At 46.0% G+C, this 21,143-nt stretch overlaps 1 pseudogene; it reads right to left on the bottom strand.

Moving 5' to 3' along the window:
• Positions 1 to 17,318: 17,318 nt before the first annotated feature.
• Positions 17,319 to 18,156, bottom strand: LOC123000725 (40S ribosomal protein SA-like; annotated as a pseudogene).
• Between the last annotated feature and the right edge of the window lie 2,987 nt (positions 18,157 to 21,143).

The following is a 21,143-nucleotide window of genomic DNA, read 5'->3' on the forward strand; positions in this document are numbered from 1 at the left end:
ACGGAGAGGTGTGAACTAAATTTTAGCATATGTGGAACTGAAATAGGAGATCAGGAAAAGTTTTTGGGTAACAACAATTTCCACTGACCCATGCCCTCAAGTAGGACGTGGTTCAGAGTTGGTGCTTTCCTCTCAGCAGTTAAAATAATTGTGTCATTAACCCTAGAACTCCCAGATGCCACAAACATAAAAATACTCGAGCCCACAGTGTGGCAGTGGGTAGGTATAGCTCCCTAAGCATAGCGGCTTGATAGTTAGAGTTCTCTTGTTGCAAGGTTCAAGCACCCAAGTGGTTTTTTGACAAAAGAAATGCTTGTTCATTGTTGACAATTCAACATTACGGGTAAACAAAAAGAAAGGGGAAAAGAATCTGTAATTCTACCACTGGGAGATAAGTACTATAAAGACGTCAGCCTGTATGCTTCCGATCTTTTAAAAAAAATAAGGTTATCCCATATTTACATATATTTGAGACATTTAACTAATATTTATTGAGTCTTCTAGGTGAAAGGGATGCACACATCAGTAAAACAAGAGACAAAAATCTCTCCCTCTTGAAGCTTATGTTTTACTTGGAGGGAAGTATACTATAAACATAGTAAGAAAATTATTTGTGTATCTCATTGAATTTCAGACACCATTGGTATCAGTTATTATTGCCTAATAAAAGACATCAAAGCAAAACACATTATTTAAGTCATTATTCTGTGGGTTGGTTTTGTCTGAGCTCAGCTGTGTGGTTGCTGTGATTTCTTCTGAGAGGACTTCTCTAATCCACAAATCAGCTCCCTAGGAGCTGGCCAGCTCTGCTTTCAGCATTTTCTGCCTGCCGACTGGGACAGTAGAGGCACCTGGGCCATTCATCCGTCATCATCCAGCAGGCTAGCTTGGGGTTGTTCATGTGGCAGAAGCGGAATTCCGAGAGAGATCAGACATACATAAGGCTTCTTGAGGACCAGGCTCAGAACTGGCCCCTCACTCCTGCCACAGTGTATCTATCAAAGGAAGCTACCATCGTAGGCAAGTAGGGAAATAGAGGAACCACAAACTAAAAGGTGGGGGGGGGATACAAAGAAGGAAATAATCACAACCATGTCTGCAAACAATCCATCACACGTCAATTGTAACATGCACCAGCATCCTATGCACGACTCTAAAAGAGAAAAGTGGGGCACTGGGCTGGCTCAGTAAATGGAGCATGTGACTCTTGATCTCGGGGTCATGAGTTTGAGCCCCACATAGGGTGTAGAGATTACTCAAGAAAATTAAAAAATAAAAGAGAAAAGCTACCAGTTAGTTGGAAGTGATTGTCAGCTGTATCTCAGTATCAGAAATGTTTATAGAAATCATAATACATCATAAATCAATGAAAAATGCCAATTAGAAAGTCATAAGTCTATGGGGAAAATATAGAAGTGGGAAAGGTGATTGGGGGTAGTGGGGGAGGCAAGGTGCGTGATCAAGGATGACTCCAAATTTTGTCCCAAGCAATTGGAAGGAGGGGGTTGCCATTCGCCGCGGTAGTGGCTATAGGTAAAGCATATTTGGCAAATGGATGGACATTAGGACTTCATATTTTTTAAATAGTCAAGATTAATTTTTTTAAGGATTTTATTTATTTGTCAGAGAGAGAGAGAGAGAGAGAAAGCACAAGCAGAGGGAGCAGCAGGCAGAGGGAAAAGCAGACTCCACACTGAGCAAGGAGACTCCATCCCTGGACCCTGGGAACATGACCTGAGCCAAAGGCAGACGCTTAATCAACTGAGCCACCCAGGCATCCCAGTCAAGATTAATTTTTGTCTATTAAATATCCAAGTGCATTTTAACCTTCTTTTCTCAATTAAAATGTTGTCATAATCATGCTTGTCATTCAGTATTCTTTTATAACATATTTTTAAATGATTGCATTATTCCTCATATGGATATATCATGATTATTTATGATTACCCCTTATTGATAAACATTTAGGTGTTTCTAATATTTTATGAATACAAACAAGGCTTCAGTGAATATCCTCACAGCAAAATCTTTGTGCAGATCAACCATTTTCTCAGTATAAATTTCTCAACTTGGAATTGCTGGTGGGGAGAGTTTACTTACTTTTAATATGTTTGGTATACATGGTAACATTTCTCTGCAGAAAAGTACCAGTTTGTGTTCCCACCACAATGAGTGACTGTTGTCTTGCACTCATGTGCATTTTTCAATTCAGAGATTCAGATCAGAGAAAATACTTCATGAGATAAAAATAATTTTACTCTAAACCCAACAAACATTTATGGGAACACCTACTATCTCCCAGATGTATTTTCTCTGCCTGCCCAGGCATAACCTTACCGAATTCTCACAACTGTGTAAATAGCTATTAAGAAATGAGCCCAGAATTAAAAGGCCTGTAAGTGACAACATCAGGGTATGAATCACTGAAGGGCAGCCACAAACCGAAATGCACTTGGATCCCCTGAGAGTCACAGAACACCCTGGTGCGGGGCGGGCTGGGGACACAGCAACACACAAAACATCAGAGTGTGAATGCTAAGGAGAAGGTCAAGACAGGAGAAAAGGCTCATCTTGTGAGCACGGGCAAGGAAGTGCTGTTGAACCAGAAAGAAACGAGCAGTTCAGGGAGCTAAGAAGAAAGCCTAAACATTCCCTTAAAGAAAAGAAACAAGAGCTTGAAGACATGTTAGTTCCATTGTCCTCCACAATCGTATAGAAGAGAAGACGCAGAACGGTTGGCCAGAAAATACACATCATGCCGTGAGAGGAAATGATGGTGTTACTCAGGCCACAGACACTAGGCCAATGAGGTTCGGTGATTAAATTGCCAAGGCCTAAGCCCCCAGCCGAAGGAATCCAAGAGGAAGAAGGAGGCCGGTCGGTATGCGTGAAAATAGAGCATTACCCTTAAAGTCAAGGCAGTTTCAGAAGGCCAAAGGGCAAATCGTACCAACGATCTGAGAAGAGCAATATTACCTTGCACCTCGTCAGGCATTTCACACCTATAAAAAGGTGCAGGTCGGGCAAAAGCAGTGATGAGACGAGAGAGAAATGCGCTGTTGTGCGGGAAACGTTAAGAGTAACTCTGAGCGAGGCGGGAGCGATCAGAAAGCCCGCTCTGCCCCATCAGACGCTGCGGGCTGCATGGTCAGGTGCCGGCCACACTGGCGGGGAACCGGCTCCAGCTGACGCTGTTCGCAGACCCGACCGGTGTGGACGCAAGCTCCTCCCGCCTCTGCTCGCCCTGGACAAGAGGCCCTCCCGCGCTGATACACGGCTGCCTTCGAGCCTTGACCTTGTGAGTTCCTTCTTCCTTTCTGGTGGTAACGTGCAGTCTTGACTCTCAGGTGTTTCAGTCGTCTTAGCCCAGCTGAGGGCCCAAGTGGCAATTCGCTGTTGCTGTTTTTTTTAAATTGAAGTGACATTGACATCACACAAAATTAACTACCTTAAAGTGTACAGTTCGGTGGCATTTAGTCCATTCACAGTGTTGTACAAACACCACCCCTCTCCAGCCCCGGAATGGCAGCTAGGTTTCACTGAGTTTGATCGCGGTCGGGAGCCCTCGCCGTGTGCGTGATGTGCGTGTGATATGTTCATATACGAATGTGTGTTAACTTAGTCCAGGTGAACAACGTCTGCACTTAGAGTGGGAGCCGGGCACTTAGCTCTGCGAAAACACACTCGGCATTTGTTCATTTGTTGCTGTTATTTTCAAGAGGCTTAAAGTTGAGACATGCCTTATCAATGAGGGAAGGAAAGGTAGAACAAAACATCGCTATAGTTCATTCTTTCTTTTTTTAAGCTCAAAATAAAAAGGGAGACCAATCATTGGAATGTATTCTAGCGTATTCTAAACCCCTGAAAGTAGGGACCATCTTCCTTGTCTCTGTGTCCCTAGTAGCCAGCACAGCAGTGTTCATGCTGAGTGGTGGATTCACACCCACACACCTGTGTATACTGCACGTCCTCAACATTTCAGCAAAACTCTACTCTCATGTGGTTGGTTTTGTTTTTGGGTTCGGAGATTTTTTTTTTCCCCCTTAGAAAATGATGTCTCTTACAGAGATGAGTAGGAAGAACTACTACCCAGGAAAAAGTGGTTTTAGATCTGGGTAGGACAAGAGAGAACATTTTATGCCCCTAATTTACATGTGAGTCTAGAGAGAAATAAAGTTCTGCGAGCTGGAGAGCACACTCCATCTGCCCATGTTCAGCAGAACTCACCTGGCAAATCAAAACCCACATCTCCCTCCCCACTGAACGGAGAGGAAGAGGAAGAGGAATTCAGGTTGCTGAGTGCAATCCCCAAGCAAGAAAATGTCCCCACCTGCAAGCATCTCACTTGACTGGGGGGTTATAATCAGCAGCCCCGCAAATGCTATGTCACCCATGACAAAACCGAGATCAAGTCAGGTGAAGGACGCAGGACTGAGCAAGAGTGTAAGGGCACTCTGCGCCCAGCCCTCCTGCCTGTCCGTGTTTGTCCCTGTGGTAATACCACAGACCGGGTTGCTAACAACAGAAATTTATTTTCTCGAAATAAAAATAAATAAGTTAATTTTTCGGAAAATGTTATTCTTGGACTTCCTGGAAAGTCCAAATTCAAGTTGCTAGTAGGTTCATGTGTGGTGAGAGCTCTCTTCTTGGGTGACAGTTGTGGGCTCACTGGGCCTTTTCTCTATGCGTGCTCCTGGAGTAGGGGAGAGGGGAGAGGAGAAGAGAGTGCTAGCTGCCTGTGTCGCTTCTCACAAGGGCACTAATCCCATGTGATCAGGCCCCAGTCTATGACTTTATGTCACCTGATTACTTCCTTAGAAGCCCATCTCCAAATGCAGCCATACTGGGAGTTAGGGTTCCAACATAGGAACTGGGGCTGGGGGGACGAGAATGTTCCTTTGGTCCATGACACAGAACATGCAGCTCATCAGAATAGATGGTCTTTTAAAAAGCAAACAAGAATCCACATTTTAGACTACAGAAAGAATATTTCCCAGCGTAGCACAGTCGTGCAGTTTCAATTTACCCCAAGGGGTAGCTCAACACAATGGGTTTTGTCTACCCTTGGGTTTTAGTTTGGTTTTCTTTGCTTTTGCCTTAGTGTTTATCGCAGCACACATGCATTCAATGAGCCCATGGCCTTCTATCCCGATAAGGCAGAGGCACAGAATCCATATCCTTTCAAGGCCCCTTCCACCAAATTTGAAGCCAAATGCTGAAGTGTAGACACCAAGCCCAGGCTTGGAAATGTCACAGTGAGACAGATGTTCCTTGTCCTGCTGAGTGCGGCTGCTGATATGAGTAAGGGGACTTCTGTTCCTCCAGGCCAGTGACACCCGGGCCCCACTGGTCAGCCCTGGGGTGGGGGCCAGAGACAATGGACATTGGAATGCCATTGCGCTTGGCCCTCAGGCAGAGAGCTGGCAGCAGGCTTCTGGCTGATGGAAAGACAATCCTGACCTGACCTTGCCCGGCTCATCTAACCCTCACTATTGTGGTGGGGGCTCCCAGCGCCATTGTGCAAAGCTTGGGTGGTTCTACTTATTTTGGCAAATAAAAATCTGGTAATAAATAACAGGAAATGATGAAGAGAGCTATGTTTATGCTCACATGTATGTGAAAAAAGAAACAGAGTAACCCCATCTCCCAGCTGAATGCTTTTTGCCAGGTCACCCTACCACACTAGAACTATCTGGAATTGCCTTCCTAGTTGTCCTGTGAGTCTCTGTGTCTTAAATACTAAGCACACATTTGGAGGGAAGGATCAACAAATGCTCCCTTCAGTGGAGTAACCCTGAGCAACTTCCTCAGAATACTGGATCCGTGTCACAAACATTTCCTCACAGCCCTGTCCCAGGAGCTGTTTCCACCTCTGGACACAAATCGGAATGTTACTCCCAGATCTGAGGATGATTTTCAAACAATGGAATGCCAAATGCATGACTGAATTCAGTCTCTCCTTTCCCCATGGTCTCCTCAACTTTAGAAAGAAAACAAGTCCTTTTCTTAGCCCTGTTTTACAACAATGTTAACATCTTTACACAAAGGTAAAAATGCTTCTTATACAGAATTAATCATTCTGACCAAATATGAAAAGTGCACAATGATATAAAGTCACTGACTCAAAGACTAGAAATTGAGGACACATTTTTTTCCTTTTTTTAAGATTTTATTTATTTATTTGAGAGAGAGAGAGAGAGAGATCACAAACAGGGGGGAGGGGTAGAGGGAGAAGCAGACCCCCCACTGAGCAGGGAGCCTGACGTGGGACTCGATCCCAGGACCCTGGGATCATGACCTAAGTCAAAGGCAGATGCTTAACTGACTGAGCCACCCAGGTGCCTGAGGAGACGTTTTTACAAAGGACTTTTAAGCAGGATAGTTAATAAGAAACCACAGACCTAGAAGACATGAGGTAGGGTCGAGTGTAAGTCATAAGAGTAGGGACTTTACAGTCACATAGACCTGAGTTCAAGGCCAAGATCTGCTACTTACTTACCAGCTGCAAGAACTTGGGCAAATTGCTTAAATCCTCAATTTCAGATTCCTCTTTGGTAAAAAGGAGATAATAATCCCCCCCTGGCAAGGCTGTTGAGAATTCAGTAAGGTAAGTGATGGTTTCCTTAGCCCACACTGCATGGAGCAATCAGGGGGAGCTGTCAGAAATAGAAGTGCCTAGGTTCCTATAGTGAGTGGAATAATGCCCCCCTCTGCCTCCCAGAATTTATGTCCACATGGAAACTCCAAATGTGACTTTATTTGGAAAAAGGGTCTTTGCAGATATAATTAAGGCAAGGATCAAGATGAGATCATCCCAGATTAGGGTAACCCCCAAATCTAAAGAGAACATCCTTATAAGAGAGAGAGAAGAAGACAGAGAAAAACTTAAGAAATAAATCCATGTGAAGACGGAGGCAGAGATTGGAGTGACGTGTGTACAAGCCAAGAAATGTCCAGAATTGCCCCCAGAAGCTGGGAGAAAAGCATAGAAGGGATTATTCCTGGGTGGCTTAGTTGGTTCAGCGTCTGCCTTCGGCTCAGGTCATGATCTCAGGGTCCTGGGATTGAGCCCCGTGTTGGACTCCCCACTCAGCAGGGAGTCTGCTTCTCCCTCCGCCCCTCCCCCCTCCTCGTGCTCTCTCACAAAATAAATAAATAAAAATCTTAAAAGAAAAAAAAAGGATTATTCCTGTGAGCCTCCAAAAGGAACCAACCTTGCTGACACCTTCATCTTGGACTTCCAGCCTCCAGAACTCTGAGAGAGTACATTTGCGTTGTTTTAAGCCTTCAAGTTCCCGGCAGTTTGTTACAGCAGCCCTAGGAGACCCAGAGACCCTCATTTAACTGTAGTCTTTAAATAGGTACAGGGTGCTCACCATGTGCGGACAATTGTTCTAGGTCTGCAATGGCCACAATACAGTAGCCACTAGCCACGTGTGGCTGTTGAGCACTCGAAACGCGGCCGGTGTGCACTGAGGTATGCTCAAAGACGCTGGACAAAAAGAAAAGTAAAAAGTCTCACTAATAACTTTATATTGACTACACATCAAAATAATATTTAAGATATATTGAGTTAAATGGTAACAGTATGGATTATATATTAAAATGAATTTCACTGGTTTCTTCTCACTTTTTAAATGTAGCCACTAGAACATATTTTTAAATTACACATGTGACCAAAAATTTATTTCTTTTCGACAATACCGTTCTAGGCATTGAGAATACACCCATGAACAAAATCCCTGCCCTCCGGGGCCTCCCATTCTAGCTCTTCCCCTGGGTCAGGACAGTGGAGAGTGGTCAGGGAAGGATTCCCGGCAGGGTGTGTGCTGCACCTGACAGGGCCTCTGGGACATTTTCTGAGCACCTGCTGCCTTGAACTCCCAAATCCCCAGGCGGCACCCCTCATTACAGGGACCTTCACCTCATTACCGGGACCATTCTGCAGTCACAGCCCCAGGACCAGCCCCAAGCAAGACGCCAGTCACTAATTCAGATTTCCTTCCTGTGGCTGCTGGCGGGCTGGGTGCCTGGGAGCGGAGTAGGTACTTCTGGCCTCACTTCGTAAACCTGCAGGGCCTGCTTCTGTCTGTCAGTAAAACCTGAGGACAGAGCGATTTGCCCACTTAGTTTCATGAAAATTTCAAGAAAAGGAAAGGACAGGTAGTTTTCGTTGTAGCATTGTTTTGCCAATCGCACTCCAGGATGTATCTGAAAGAAGTATTATTTCAAATGCGAGGTCAACCAGGATAAACCATGGGACTATTGTAAGGCAGTTACGTCGTCCGCAAATATAGTTTTACTTCTTCCTTTCCATTCTGGGGTGCTTTTCATTTCCCTTTCTTGCCTCGTTTTCCCGGCTAGAGACTGCAGCACTTGCTGAATACGAACTTCGGCCAGGCCCCGTGCTAGTGTTTTATGTGCTTCGTTTCATTAACCTGTGAAGTAAGTGGCACTATGGACCGTGTTTCATGGAGAAGTTAACTTGGCCTTCGAAGGGTTAAATGACCTACCGAGTTTACCAACCTCCTCGGGTTACTACTCATGTTACCTAGTCAGCAACTCAACCTGGGATTTGAACCTGCCTCTGTTGGATTCCACAGCCCAGGGTCTTAAATTACACGGGCCAGGTTGCCCAACCGAAGCTTCCTCTCAGCTAGGAAGGTGCTCCTCTGACCCTCTCAGTGGAGACAGCACAGGAGGGCCCCCAAATGCCTTTCCCACTGAAACACAGGCCCAAACTGTTGGGTTCCAAGACAGTACTTCAAGCCTGACGATACCCAGTCCTCAATAAACGTGACATGCTCCATCTTCTGCAGCCATGAGTAGTGTTATTCCTAAGAACGAAGAAGGAAGTGGGAGGAGAAGAAGGAAAACCCCACAGAGAGAAGGAGCTGAGGGCAAGGCTGGCTCCCCAAAGGTGTCCGATGCAGTAAGAAAAAGGGACGTGGACACACAAAGTGACTATTCTCTTTCCGAGTCCTACAGCAGAGGCCTGTTGTAAGGTGCTGTGTCCCTAAGGGTTCTAGAGAAGATATTGACGCCCCATGTAGCTAACTCCCAATAATCAATATTTCTATAGTAGGAAAGGTAACTCACGGACACCAAGCATCCGCTCTTACACACGAGTCCTTAATCCTTTCCACAGGCCTCTGGGGGAAGCAGCTTTAGCAAAACACTTTATTTTATTTTTTAAAAAGATTTTATTTATTTATTTGTCAGAGAGAGAGAGAGAAAACACAAGCAGGGGGAGCGACAGGCAGAAGGAGAAGCAGACTCCCTGCTGAGCAAGAAGCCTGAGGCAGGACTGGATCCCAGGATCCTGAGATCATGACCTGAGCCAAAGGCTGACGCTTGACTGACTGAGCCCCCCGCCGGCATCCCTAGCGAACCACGTTAAAGAGGAGGCAGCTGAGGTTCAGAGACCTAGGTTTCTTACCTGCCGAAGTCACACAGTTAGCAAGCGGTAGAGCAAGCTTGGCTGACATCTCCACTCTCAGCCTGAGCGTTAAGATTCAGGCCTCTGACTCCCAGAGTCAGAGACAGTCTGATTCAGGACAGTCGTCTTCAAGCTGAAGAAGACGTCTCGCTCGGACCGCTGCAACCCAATCTTCCCATCTGGTACCTGCATGTGGATAATTTCAAGGAAATCAATCTCGACTCCTCAACTTCCATGAACTCTCGCTCCTAAAAATTAACTGAGAACAAGCCTGTGTGTTTCCCCTTTGCCATTTCACCCGCACAATATTTCTTCTTCTATTTTTATAAGAAACAAAAAACCGAAAACAAACAACCACAACAAATTCGTCCTCTGCTGTGTTGTCCCAGGTTTAAAAACCTCAGGGGTACCAAACAAAGGAACAAGTCAAAATACCATAAAACCCCCTCTCATCTCATGAAGACGTATGTCCAGTAAAAGCTTTTAATTTTATGTTTATTCTTATTTTTTAAAAATTTGTGAAATCTTTATTTGGTAATGATCAATTGCTTATTCATAATTATAATAATATCGCAATCCAGAAGAAAAATTTTAAGCCTATAAACTTAAAAATAGACAGATACACACACATCTGTATTTATCACAGAAACACAAGGAAGAATATTCATAAAAGACAAGCACACAGATTTAATGCAATCTGATGGGTCTTAAAGGGAACTAGAATGGAAATACGATGTCAAAGAGAAGCATCTGTACTTCTGTTTTTAAATGGATATCGGGGGGTATTCAATCATCCAATTGGATAGATTTAAAAGAGTTCATAACCGTTGTAACTTGAATTGTCAAATTTTACAATCTGCCGTAAATTATATCCTTTGCTGTTACATAAGCTTATGATCAAAAATTCTACAGATCATTGCTGTAGCCTATTCTCATTCTCTGAAGACTGGTCATCTACGCAAAATATCCGACTGCCTGCTAACCATACACACCCAACCCTTAGGTCCTGCAAAGAGAGAGTATGGAGAGAGAAGGGGGCAGGTGACCTCATCTTTCCCGAGACCACACTGAAAATTCCCCACCCACTGGCAAAAAGAGCACCCAGCTGTGGGGCCCCAGCCGCTGCTGGGTTGCGCTCTTCCCAGGTGGCTTTGGAGCCTAATCCCTTCAAGGCTGAGAATGCAGTCATTGTGTCCTGCTTCTTTACCATTGTCAGTGACCAGGCTCACTACGGAGCGCACCCTGCAAAGAATAATGCCTCACAGGTGTATGGCAATGGATTCCCCCCTGACTATTTGCAAAGATCTTTGAAGGACCCAATACTCTGTGAATGTGGAGCGTTCTCTTTATTATTCTACTCCATTAGGCGTGATTTCTTTTGTTCTCCACAAGCACCGGGCTTTAACTTCTGGAGTATTGAATTTCATTTGCTTCTTCCCTCCTTCCCCAGGCTACTGAAATTGGTTGCTATCTTCAACTGCTCACCCCACCCCCTGTTCTTCTCCTGGGCATGGTGAATTTGGATCTGTAAAAGCCTTGTAGCAGCGTCAATTATTTTTTTTAATAAAAGATAATATTGGTCTTGGCACCAAGGCTTGTCAGAAACGCTCCCTTTTGCTTTCCCTGAACGAACGACTTGCTCCTAATTACAGACCTCTTTTTTGTTGCTTTCTCAGGCTGCGTGCAGCCTGGTGTGAACAACTTTTCCCCGGCCCTTCTGGTTCATGCTCTGGGCATGATGCAGAATGATCGCAGGCCTCGTCACTTTTTCTTGTCCAATTCCGAGCACACGCCAGAAATACTTGTTTTGATAAAATTACTAAGCCCAGCTCTTCATTAGTCTACTGTTAGCACAGGGCTTCCAGGTGGCTGGTCACCTCGGAGTTTTGGCGGAAGACCCAGGATTGGCCCTGGGACTGAGTTAGGCACCAATTCAACATTGGCCTCTGTTTCCGGTGGGAGAGGTGTGCGTTCTAACAGGCAGGACCACGTTTGCCGCTGTCCCAGACCTGGCCTGGGAGGCTGTCTGCACCCCATGCCAACAGCACGATCTCGGGGCCAGACCTCCCTGAACCTCCACGGCCCTATTTGGAAACCCGGAAGCATAACTCCTACCTTATGAGACTTAACCAAGACAATGCTTGTAAAATACCTGATTTAGCGCCTGAGACCTAGTGCGTGATCAAGAAACGGCAGCTAGACTTCTCAGAGCAGAAGAGTCCTGACTTAAAAGGGTTCCTGTTCCATTTCGTGAAAACTATTAATGTAACTCTTCCCTCAACCAGGTGCCACGACCTCCTATTTCCCTATTGTCACTTTTTGTTATATTTAAAAATTCTCAGCTGAAAGTCTCTCCTATATCCCTTTCTCTAACTTGCATAATGAGTTTCTGCAGAACTCAAAAATTGGAGTAGCAGTTGCTTTCTTTTAACTGCTCTAAGCAAAATCGTTTGTTTTATTTCTGCAATTTGCCTCTCTCTTTCAAAGGCTCGATTTTTGCCGATTCCCCCTGGGGTTTCCTTTCATCAGCACGTTCCCGGAGTCCCCTGCCTTTAGAAATCACAGGATGCCCTGGTCATCCTGCGCATATTCAAGTTTCCAAAAGGCTGCTGAGCTTTCTCAGCCTCTGAGATTGGCGCTTCTCAGCTTTCAGCTTTGGTTTCTCACAGCCTGAGGACCATTTGGACTTGGGCCTAAGAACATAGTCGCCCAATGTCAGAGTATTAGCATTAAGTGGGCGATGCCCCTCTTCCTGCCTCACGGCCTCATTTAGAAAAACACGAGAAAATAAATCTAATCTCCTCACGGTTCCCTTGCGCTGCACCACAGCCGGAATGTTATATGATTTCAAATTACTTATTAGAAATATTCCTATGGGTATCATGTTGAGGATTACTTTTCCAAGGTTATTATAGTGGCTGTATCGTTAGGAAAATGAGGTGTAATTCTACCTGCTATCTCATTCCAAAGGTTTCCTCTACCTTTGGACAAAACCCAACTTCCAAGTCAAGGAGTAGGACATTTATCTTCTGTTTCACCCTCGCTTCCCATCACATTTTGGATGACAAGCTGAGGGTGGGAGAAAGGGCTTTCTCGAACCATTTGCTTCTAATAATAGAGTACAGGCTTATCTCTTCTTTCAAAAGAGCTGATGTGACACCCAGGGGGAGCTTAGCGTTAGAAGAGGCCAGCGCCAGAGAGTGGAATTGTTCACGTTTTGCACTCACACTCATCTGTGAGCAGAAACACAAGGAAAATGTTCGTGGAACGAATTCAAGGCAATGCTTGTAAGTACTGGTGCCGGAGGGCTGCCGTCAGAGACTCTTGATGGGGTGCGCCCTGGCGGAACCGAATCCCTGTGTGACCTTGAGCCAGTCATTTCACTTCCCGAGTCGAAACCGCCTTCCTTGTTATCTCTCAGTGGTGTGGCTGCAGCTGGTATTCATGTATCAACTATCTGCATTTGGGTTTACCTGAGGCAAATCTTTCAAATTCATGGACAGCACTCACCATTTAATTATTTTTCTGAGTTGACAGCTCCCTCGTTCAGCGAGAAACACTAACATTTTCATTCCTTACTTTCCTGACATGCAGGTCTCTTGTAGTTCTCGCTTCCTCTATCTCATCGCTGCTGGGAAGCCCCTTGCAACATAAATTACGTTGCCATTTTTGCTCTGGGGACACTTGAAAGGGCAGTACAGCTTTTCCTAAAACCTTCCAGACAGCCCACAAGAAAGCGCTGTTTTCTGCCCAGGTTTTATTGAGGTATAAACAAAGAGAAGAGATGGGAAAGGAAATCTCTTTCTAGCACCTTCTAAGTCAGTCTTCAAAGCAAGAGTCCTTGCCTTGCTGGCAGGGAACATCCACAAAATTTTAAAGCACAGAATTTGATGAAAAGCACAAACCCATTTCCAAACCAAATACCGGTGAGTTTTGAACAGGCTTCTCTTCTCTTGGTGCAGAAAATGGAAGGTTGACTTCATTTGCATTCACACATTTTTGTCCTTCGAATTTGAAAGATGTTAATCGCTCTCTGGCTATGCAAACGGGGCTGATTTTGACCTGTCCAAAAGGAATACATCACCCCTTGAAAAGCGTTTGGAGAACCTGAAGAGATCAACCACATTTGTTTTACTCTCATGACTAAGTCTCGTCAGCTAAAACAAAGTAAGAACATTATGCAATTATTTAGAGGAAATTCGGGGCCTTTGGGACAGTCAATCATATAATTCAGGCAAAAGTGGATTTGGGGCCCTGACATTTGCAGATAATTGTGCAACCCTCAGCTGTGTGAGCCGGTCCTAGGAGAGCTCGCACCTTCGATTTGCCCCTTTTCTCCCATTCTGCTTCCCTTTGTGCTTCTTGATCAGCAGTAAAATGAATAAATCACACACAGACCCTGGCTGGGCTCTCGTGAGATATGCTAAGAGAAACAGTACGAAAACTGTAAAATACCAAACTGAAGGTGTCCTCCCCAACCTCGTTTCTCATTTAGAAAAAAAGAGGAGAGAAAGACTCGTTCAGCGAACATGAGCTTCGAAACTAAGGCTCAGCCCAGATGTTATTAAGTATAAATATTTATAAGACCCATAAAGATCCTGGCTAAGCTCAATTTTGCCTTAATGTGGCAAATGTTTCAAATTCGGCTCTTTCACTGTTTGAAGCCTTTAGAAGGCAGGATACAGTAGAAAACGCATTACTGCTGGTGAGAGCAGGGGAGTTTCTCTTTTATGTTTTATGACCAGTTTTTCATTGGGGGTATTGCTTTTCTCAGGAATCACTTCTCGAAGTCTGCCTTTTCCAAGAAGCCAGAAGAAGGTATGTTTGCTGTAGTCATGAATTCAAGGGGGCACTGAGGAAGGCCCCCACATGGTAAAACGTGCATCCTCGATGTGAACGGGTGAAGGAGAGCTAGGTTCCCTTTGTTCTTTCCCTGTTTCGGTTATCATGAAGCATACAGCAAGGTCCTAAAAGCCTCAGTCTAGTCATCCATTCAGTGGGTATGCGTCTATTATAAAAGCAACGCATAGTTACCTCATGCTTCTAAACCTATAATTTGGCTAATTAGTGCGTGCTTTTCCAAAGAGAAACATTGAGCCACGCTATGAAAACAACTGCTCTGGTAACTTTTAGAGGCTTAAGTGAAAGAACTGCGGGCATACAAGCTCTGTGATGAAACAGTTCTAACCGTATGATGGTTGGAGCTCCGGGTTCTTGAACAAGGCTCGATATATGAAGTCATTATGATTTTTCATCCATTTGTTTTATGGTAAGAAAAATCATCTGCCCACATGTCTTGTCCACCTATGAACCATGCAACGCCTAGGGATCTACAGCCCCTTTGGTTAAACACATCATGTTAAGATAACAATTACCCACCTGCTGCAAAAAGACTTATTAATAAATAGGATGATTCACCTGTGTATGGGGATGAAAAAAACCTTGAGTTTCCCCCTAAGGAGAAGTCCTAATCTGTGAAATAATTCCTGCTTCGTTGGGAAAGTCTTGAGGCTCTTTCAGCCAACTGGCAGCAGCCTGGGTCTGGACCCTATCCCCCCACTGTGGCGATAGGAGGCCTTCCTGCTGCTGAGAGCTCAGGAATGGAGGCCCGTGGCCCAGCACCTGGCTTCCACAGCTTCTCAGCAAGTTCTCCAGGCATGTGCACGCCAGCGCCACCCAATTCCCTACCCCCATTCTCACTGCTCAGCCTTTTTTGACTCCTGAACTTGGCAATTAATGTTGACCCTGGGTGCACTGATCCCCTCAGTGGAGGCCTTCAGCTGCTGGACACATCTGGCAAATGCTCCATGGTGCTTACCTGGATTCACTGATTAATGTAGATGTAAAGATTTTATCAAGGCTCCTGGCGGCTGGACTTCAAGATGTAATCACAAAATCAATCCACATAGACTAACTGGGCAGAGACTCACTAAGAAGACATCCCACAATGTCAGGCACTTAACTAAGGCACTTGGGCTCCCCTGCCCCAGATTGATTCTTTTCTTTGCCTAACAGGTGATGCTGCCCATCTAGGTGGACCGCCACTCCGTGCTGTGACCACCGTGCTTTCAGAGCCTTGCAGTTCGTAGGATGACCACCAGGGGGCACCTGTGCATCATCCCACTCCCTAGGGAATGGACCCGCTAGGACCTGCAAGATCCCTCTTGCAGTTGCAGCCCCCCAGAGGGATCTGTAACATCTGCTCTGCTGCATTTTGTTTGCAGAGCTCCATGATTCTTTTCTTAGCTTCAGGCATCTACTGAGGAGAAGCAGAGGCTCCTCTCTTCCCCTCTCTCTCCTCTCCCACTCTGTGCACCTGAGTGGACAGTAGGGCAGAGGGATCGTCCAACCCCTGGGCTCTCAGCCTGCTGCTCTGTCCTTAGTATCTGGGAACACCGGCCAGGTTGGCTGGCTTGGCATCGACGTTTCCTATTGGAAATTCAAAGACTTCAGAACTAGAGGTTATTAACCATGTAACCACCTTGTGAAAAGTAGCACAGATCAGAGATTATCAATTTACTGCTGCTTGACGTACTGAGCTCAGTCTGTGCAGCCATTGCCTGGCCTTGATTCGTCAGGCTCATCTGGCGTGATTTTAGCACATTATCATTTAATTCCGCAAACATTTGCCAGGCATTGTGCTGGGGATATACTTGTCATGCTCCAGTAATTTACAGGCTAGTGAGGGAAGAAAGTCAACAGGCCATTATAAAACAGGGCATTCTGGCAAGAGCTGAGGGTAAAGGGCTTCCAAAATAAGGCACTGTCTGACCCAGTCCTGGAGGGTGAGTCACCTCGCCAGTCCTCTGTGGCATCTGAGTAGCCCGGGGCCAGAACCATCCATAGCAGCTCTGGGGCCTGAGGGCCTGGCTATAGAGGAGCGATTCTATTTCCCCATAGCAGCAAGGGACAGGAAGGCTCCAGGGAAGTTCAGACTTTCATTTATTCATTCAGCATTTACCAGACTAGCTATTGCCTGCCAGACAGCACACCCAGTCCAAAATAAGCCAGGCTGGACGGCACTCTTCACCACACACGGGGGCTCCTCACCAGGTGGAACCCACATTAGGCACCAAAATCCTGAGTCCAATAGTCAAGTCGAATCCACCCAGCCCTGGCCTGAGAGACAAAGCACCCTGTTCTTCCTCTCTGGGTCCAGGCCATTGGCCGTCCTGGGGGATCGTCTCTGCTGGGGCTGGCAGCTTTGACTGGGCTCCCTGCTACTGTAGCCAGAATGAGTCTCATCCACAATTCGGTGGTCTGAGAAATACAAATTTTTAAATGTTTTCCATAACTTTATTTCTATTTCAAATTCCCGTTCCACCTGACAGTCAGAATCAGGTTTTCCATTTGTTCTGGATTTCCTCTCCCCACTTTTCTCAGAGTGGTGTTGATGTTCCATGAACTTGGTTATATTGAGGCAGGAGGGGGGGGGGGTTTAGTCCTTGAGTCACCTGTCTGGTCTGAGGTGTCAGGTGAGCTTGTCCACATAGCCCCTCAAGTCAAGGCTCTTTTCACCGAGGAGAGACATCGAAATGAGTTCCTTCCCCTGCTCCCATGGGGCCTGGGCCCACCTGCACTCTCTCTGCAGTCTTGACTTTTAAGACTCTGTCCTGGAAAACTGTCAGGGCACCCTCTGAGGCAGCCACTCTGGGACTCCATTCCCATTCCTGGGGAGCATTTTTTTTTTAAAGCTAGAGGGGAAAATCCTTTTTCATTCTGGAAGTTTCTCTCTGAGAAATTTCCTGTAACTCCAGGTGTGCTTTGGAGGCATGAAACAATACTCTTATGGGGTTAGGCTTTGGAAACCCAAGGTAGGAGGCAGGTCTCCCTTCTACTTTTTTTTTTTAAGAAAGTGCTTTATTTCAACCTTATTTCCATTTTCTGTTTAAGAGTCTGTGGAAGAATAGACTCTGAACGGTTCCTACCCTTCCGGTGGTCTGAGCAGTGAGAGCTGCAGACCAGGCTTTGTGATGGGCTGAACACTCCGGGCTGCAGTCGTGGACAGGCTCAGGGGACACCTGCACCATTGGACTAGCCTGTGACCTTGGGTTGAGTAGCAGTCAAGCCGGGAGCTAGAACAGTCCATTCACCCTGAAATTCCTCCTTGCTCCTGGCCTTCTCGGCAGCAGCCTGCTCCCCCTTCTCCATCTCTTCAGGGTCTCTGTGTAAGTAGACATCAGGCAGGACCGCCCACGGGGGTTCAAAGGAAACAGTGCCATGCGTGCACTAAACTTCCCCGGCACATGAGCCCCGCGGAGCGAGCGCCCTTGATGTTGTGTGGGCTGGCAATGTCTGCACTGCGCAGAGAGTCCGTATTATACAGAGCAGTGGGAGGCCCCTTACGGGCCGGTGTTGGGAGGCTGGAGGACAGCCCTGGATAGGAAGGCACCAGAAATCTTGGCTCCGTGAAGGCTGGATCTCGTTAGTGAGGGTTCCAGCAATAGGAGCAGACCCAGTGGCAGCAGCGAAATTCAGCACAGCCTGCTGGCCGGTATTCCTGGAGGATGTGACAACCAACATCAGCCGGGTTCTCAAGGGCAACAGTGGCTCGAGCTGCGAGCAGAAACTTCTCCCGGGTTCTCTTCATATGTATGACGTGGATGCCATCGCTTTCCCTTTTGTAGATGTACCGATCCATTTGGAGGTCAAGGGTGGTGCCACCTAAGTGGGATGTCCTCCCCTTTCAGTTGCAGGACATCAAGGGCTCCGGACATTGAGAAAGAGTCTCTTTACCCAGAACAACACTGTATGGACTCCACTCTGGGTGTTGCAAAAAGGTGCCTTCTGCACCTTGTGGCTGTGCCATCTACCTGGCCCTCAGGCACTGCAGAATGAGGGGACACGAGGGAAGGAGGAGGATTACCAGGAGAGAGATTTTAAAAATCAGTTAATATCTCTGCTAAAGTATCAAAGATGTTATTCTACCACATCAAGGCATTCTTCTTTTTTAATTTCTGCCTAGACAAAGTTCCAAGTTCACTTTAAGAACAGTCTTTCATCTACTGGCTCTGTGTGGCTCCAATGTGTTCTGCAAAACGGTTGCTTCCAGATTTATTTCTGTTCCTCCAACCCTGTACCTGTCTCTCTAAGGGTAAGTCTCCCAGCACTGAGACAAACAAAGGGGTGGATATAGTATAGCTTGATGGAAAAGCTTCAAAGCCATAGAAATTTGGGCTAACCAGATCCCCCACGAGCCCCAGCTCCCCGACACTTCTCCGGGTAAATCAACCACACATCTCTAGGCTACAATCACTTAGGAACGTCACTAGGCAACTATCTCACCATGCACCCTCCCCTTCACAATAAAGAGAATTGACTAGTAGCAAACCGTAAGGGACTCTTAAGGATAGAGAGCGAACTGAGGGTTGGTGGAGGGAGGTGGGTGGGGGATGGGCTAGAAGGGAGATGGGCATTGTGATGAGCACTGGGTGTTGTATGTAAGTGATGAATCACTGAATTCTACTCCAGAAGCCAATATTGCACTGTATGTTAACTAACTAGAATTTAAATAAAAATTTGAAAAACACAAAAACAAAACAAAGCAAAAAAGAGTTGACTAGGCTCTGGAAAAAACAAAGATCAAAGCCACAGACAGGCCTGCCCTCAAAGAGCTTACAGTATGGGAGGCAAGGACACCAAACATGTGTTTTGATGTAGGAAAAGGAGTTCAGGTGTGAATATGCACTGTTTGAGTTGATTGGCAGAAATTTCTGGAACTAAGGATGGAACCAGTAAGATATAGATGATAATTCAACCCTGATAGGGGACAAGATCATTACTACTAAGAAGAGCTACTGTATTGAATACTCTATGTTCCAGGCCATGGGATATCCTAATGTCTTCACATGCTTCACCTCTTTTAATGAGGTTGCTATTATTATTATTGTTATTATTATTATTATTATCCCAAATCAAAAGTGAGAAAACTTTACAAAGGTTGAAGATCTCGTCCAAGGCCGTGGAGCTGATAGGTGGGATGATGGGAGTCAAGGTCAAACTGAAGGGCTCTGAGTCCATGCTCCTAACCAGGGTGCCACACGTCTTGACCAGACAGTTGTTTCTCTGATGTGTCTCCACCATTCTGTTGCGAGCAATTGGAGAAGCAACACCATCGTTTATCTCTTGGATTTTCTCCACAGCACCATGCACACTGGCCTCCAGTTAGTGTCAGTGACTGACTGACTTTTTAAGCCTCCTCCTTTGTGAGGTGACTGTGAAATGTATCTGAGACATTGAACTTCATTCCACAAACTTGCACTGAATGTCTAAAGCAGGCCGATGTGAGGGTGGGATTCAAAGATAAGACAAGATCCCTAGCCTCAGGAAATGCCCGATTTGTGTGCGAGGAGGAGGGAGAGCGAGGAATAGAAAAACAACTCAAACCAGCTCTGTGCCACAGTGCAGGCACTGGGAATCTTCTGGGCTCCAGGCCAGGTCCAAAGACACTATGACCCCTGTGAGCAACCTTGAGGAGCCTCGATACAGGACTGACTTCTCCATTAGGCACAGCAGGGCAAGTGCCTGGGGTCCTGAAAATGTTTTTCCTTTTCTTTTAAATCAGATAAAAAATGAATAATAGTAATGAACTCAGCCTAGATTATACTTATCTTATGCCAACATAGACATTTAAAATTATTTATTTATTTATCTATTTATTTACTTATTTGTTTACTTTTTGTTTATTTGCTTACTTGCTTGCTTACTGACTGACTGACTTACGTGAGGTAAGAGCTCACGAAAGCAAAGTGCCCAGGGCCCATGAAAGTCATGGCTCCACTGTGGTGGCCAAATCAGTCGTTCAATGCATACTGGATTTTATAGGTACCGGATTTTATAAGGGACCAAAAACTGTCCTTGGCTCTAAAACTTGGGGTAATGTTTTATCATTGATCATAACATCTCGAGGGAAACAACCTTCGAACCATGAAATTTTGTCCTTATAAGACCAGGGGAAAAAAAGAAAGATCCAAATCCCAGCATTCCCTTCTTGAACCCAAATAGCATCGCTTTGTGTCCCAAACCCTAGAATTATTCAGAATCGATTGCTAAAAACAGGGCCTGATCTCTCTCCCTGCCCTAGGTGAGGATGTGAGAGTGAAAGCCACATTCTGGAAACACGTACGTAATCCACGCATGGTGACTGAGAAAGGAAAGCCATGCCATCCTGCCTGCTTCAACTCTGCTGCTCGTCACTGGGCACAGGAGGCCCCACTGGCTACTGGCTGGGGAGTCGGACTCGGAGGGGGCACCAGAGCTGGAACCCAGAGCGCTGGGCGGTTTCAGGAGGAGGTGACTGTGGACAGGGGATTGCAGTCTCTGTCAGGCCGCTGGGACCGGAGGTGGTGGGAAAGGCAGGGCGGTCAGTGGAACCCGAAGAGCAGGGGCTAGCCCAGAGGGAGCCTGTTCCCCAAACCCCTCAAGGGATGGTCCTGGATGTTAAGCTTCTTTCAAAGCGCCACAGGGACTTGTTGGAATCAGGGTGAGGGCAATTAGACGACATCTGTGAAGGGTAAGATGAGACAGTGACTCATGCTTGCAAATGCTGACCGATTCTACCTCATACCTGAAGCGCAAAGTGACATTTCTCGCCCTTTCCCCAAATAAATCTTCCCTGTGCTGCATTCTCTGAGGACCTCAAGGCCTGTCAAGGACTTGGCCCTGAGCTCATTGAAATCACAGTAGATTGCCAAGTTTTGCAGAT

This window comes from Ursus arctos, unplaced genomic scaffold, assembly GCF_023065955.2.
Source record: "Ursus arctos isolate Adak ecotype North America unplaced genomic scaffold, UrsArc2.0 scaffold_10, whole genome shotgun sequence".
Classification (NCBI taxonomy): domain Eukaryota; kingdom Metazoa; phylum Chordata; class Mammalia; order Carnivora; family Ursidae; genus Ursus; species Ursus arctos.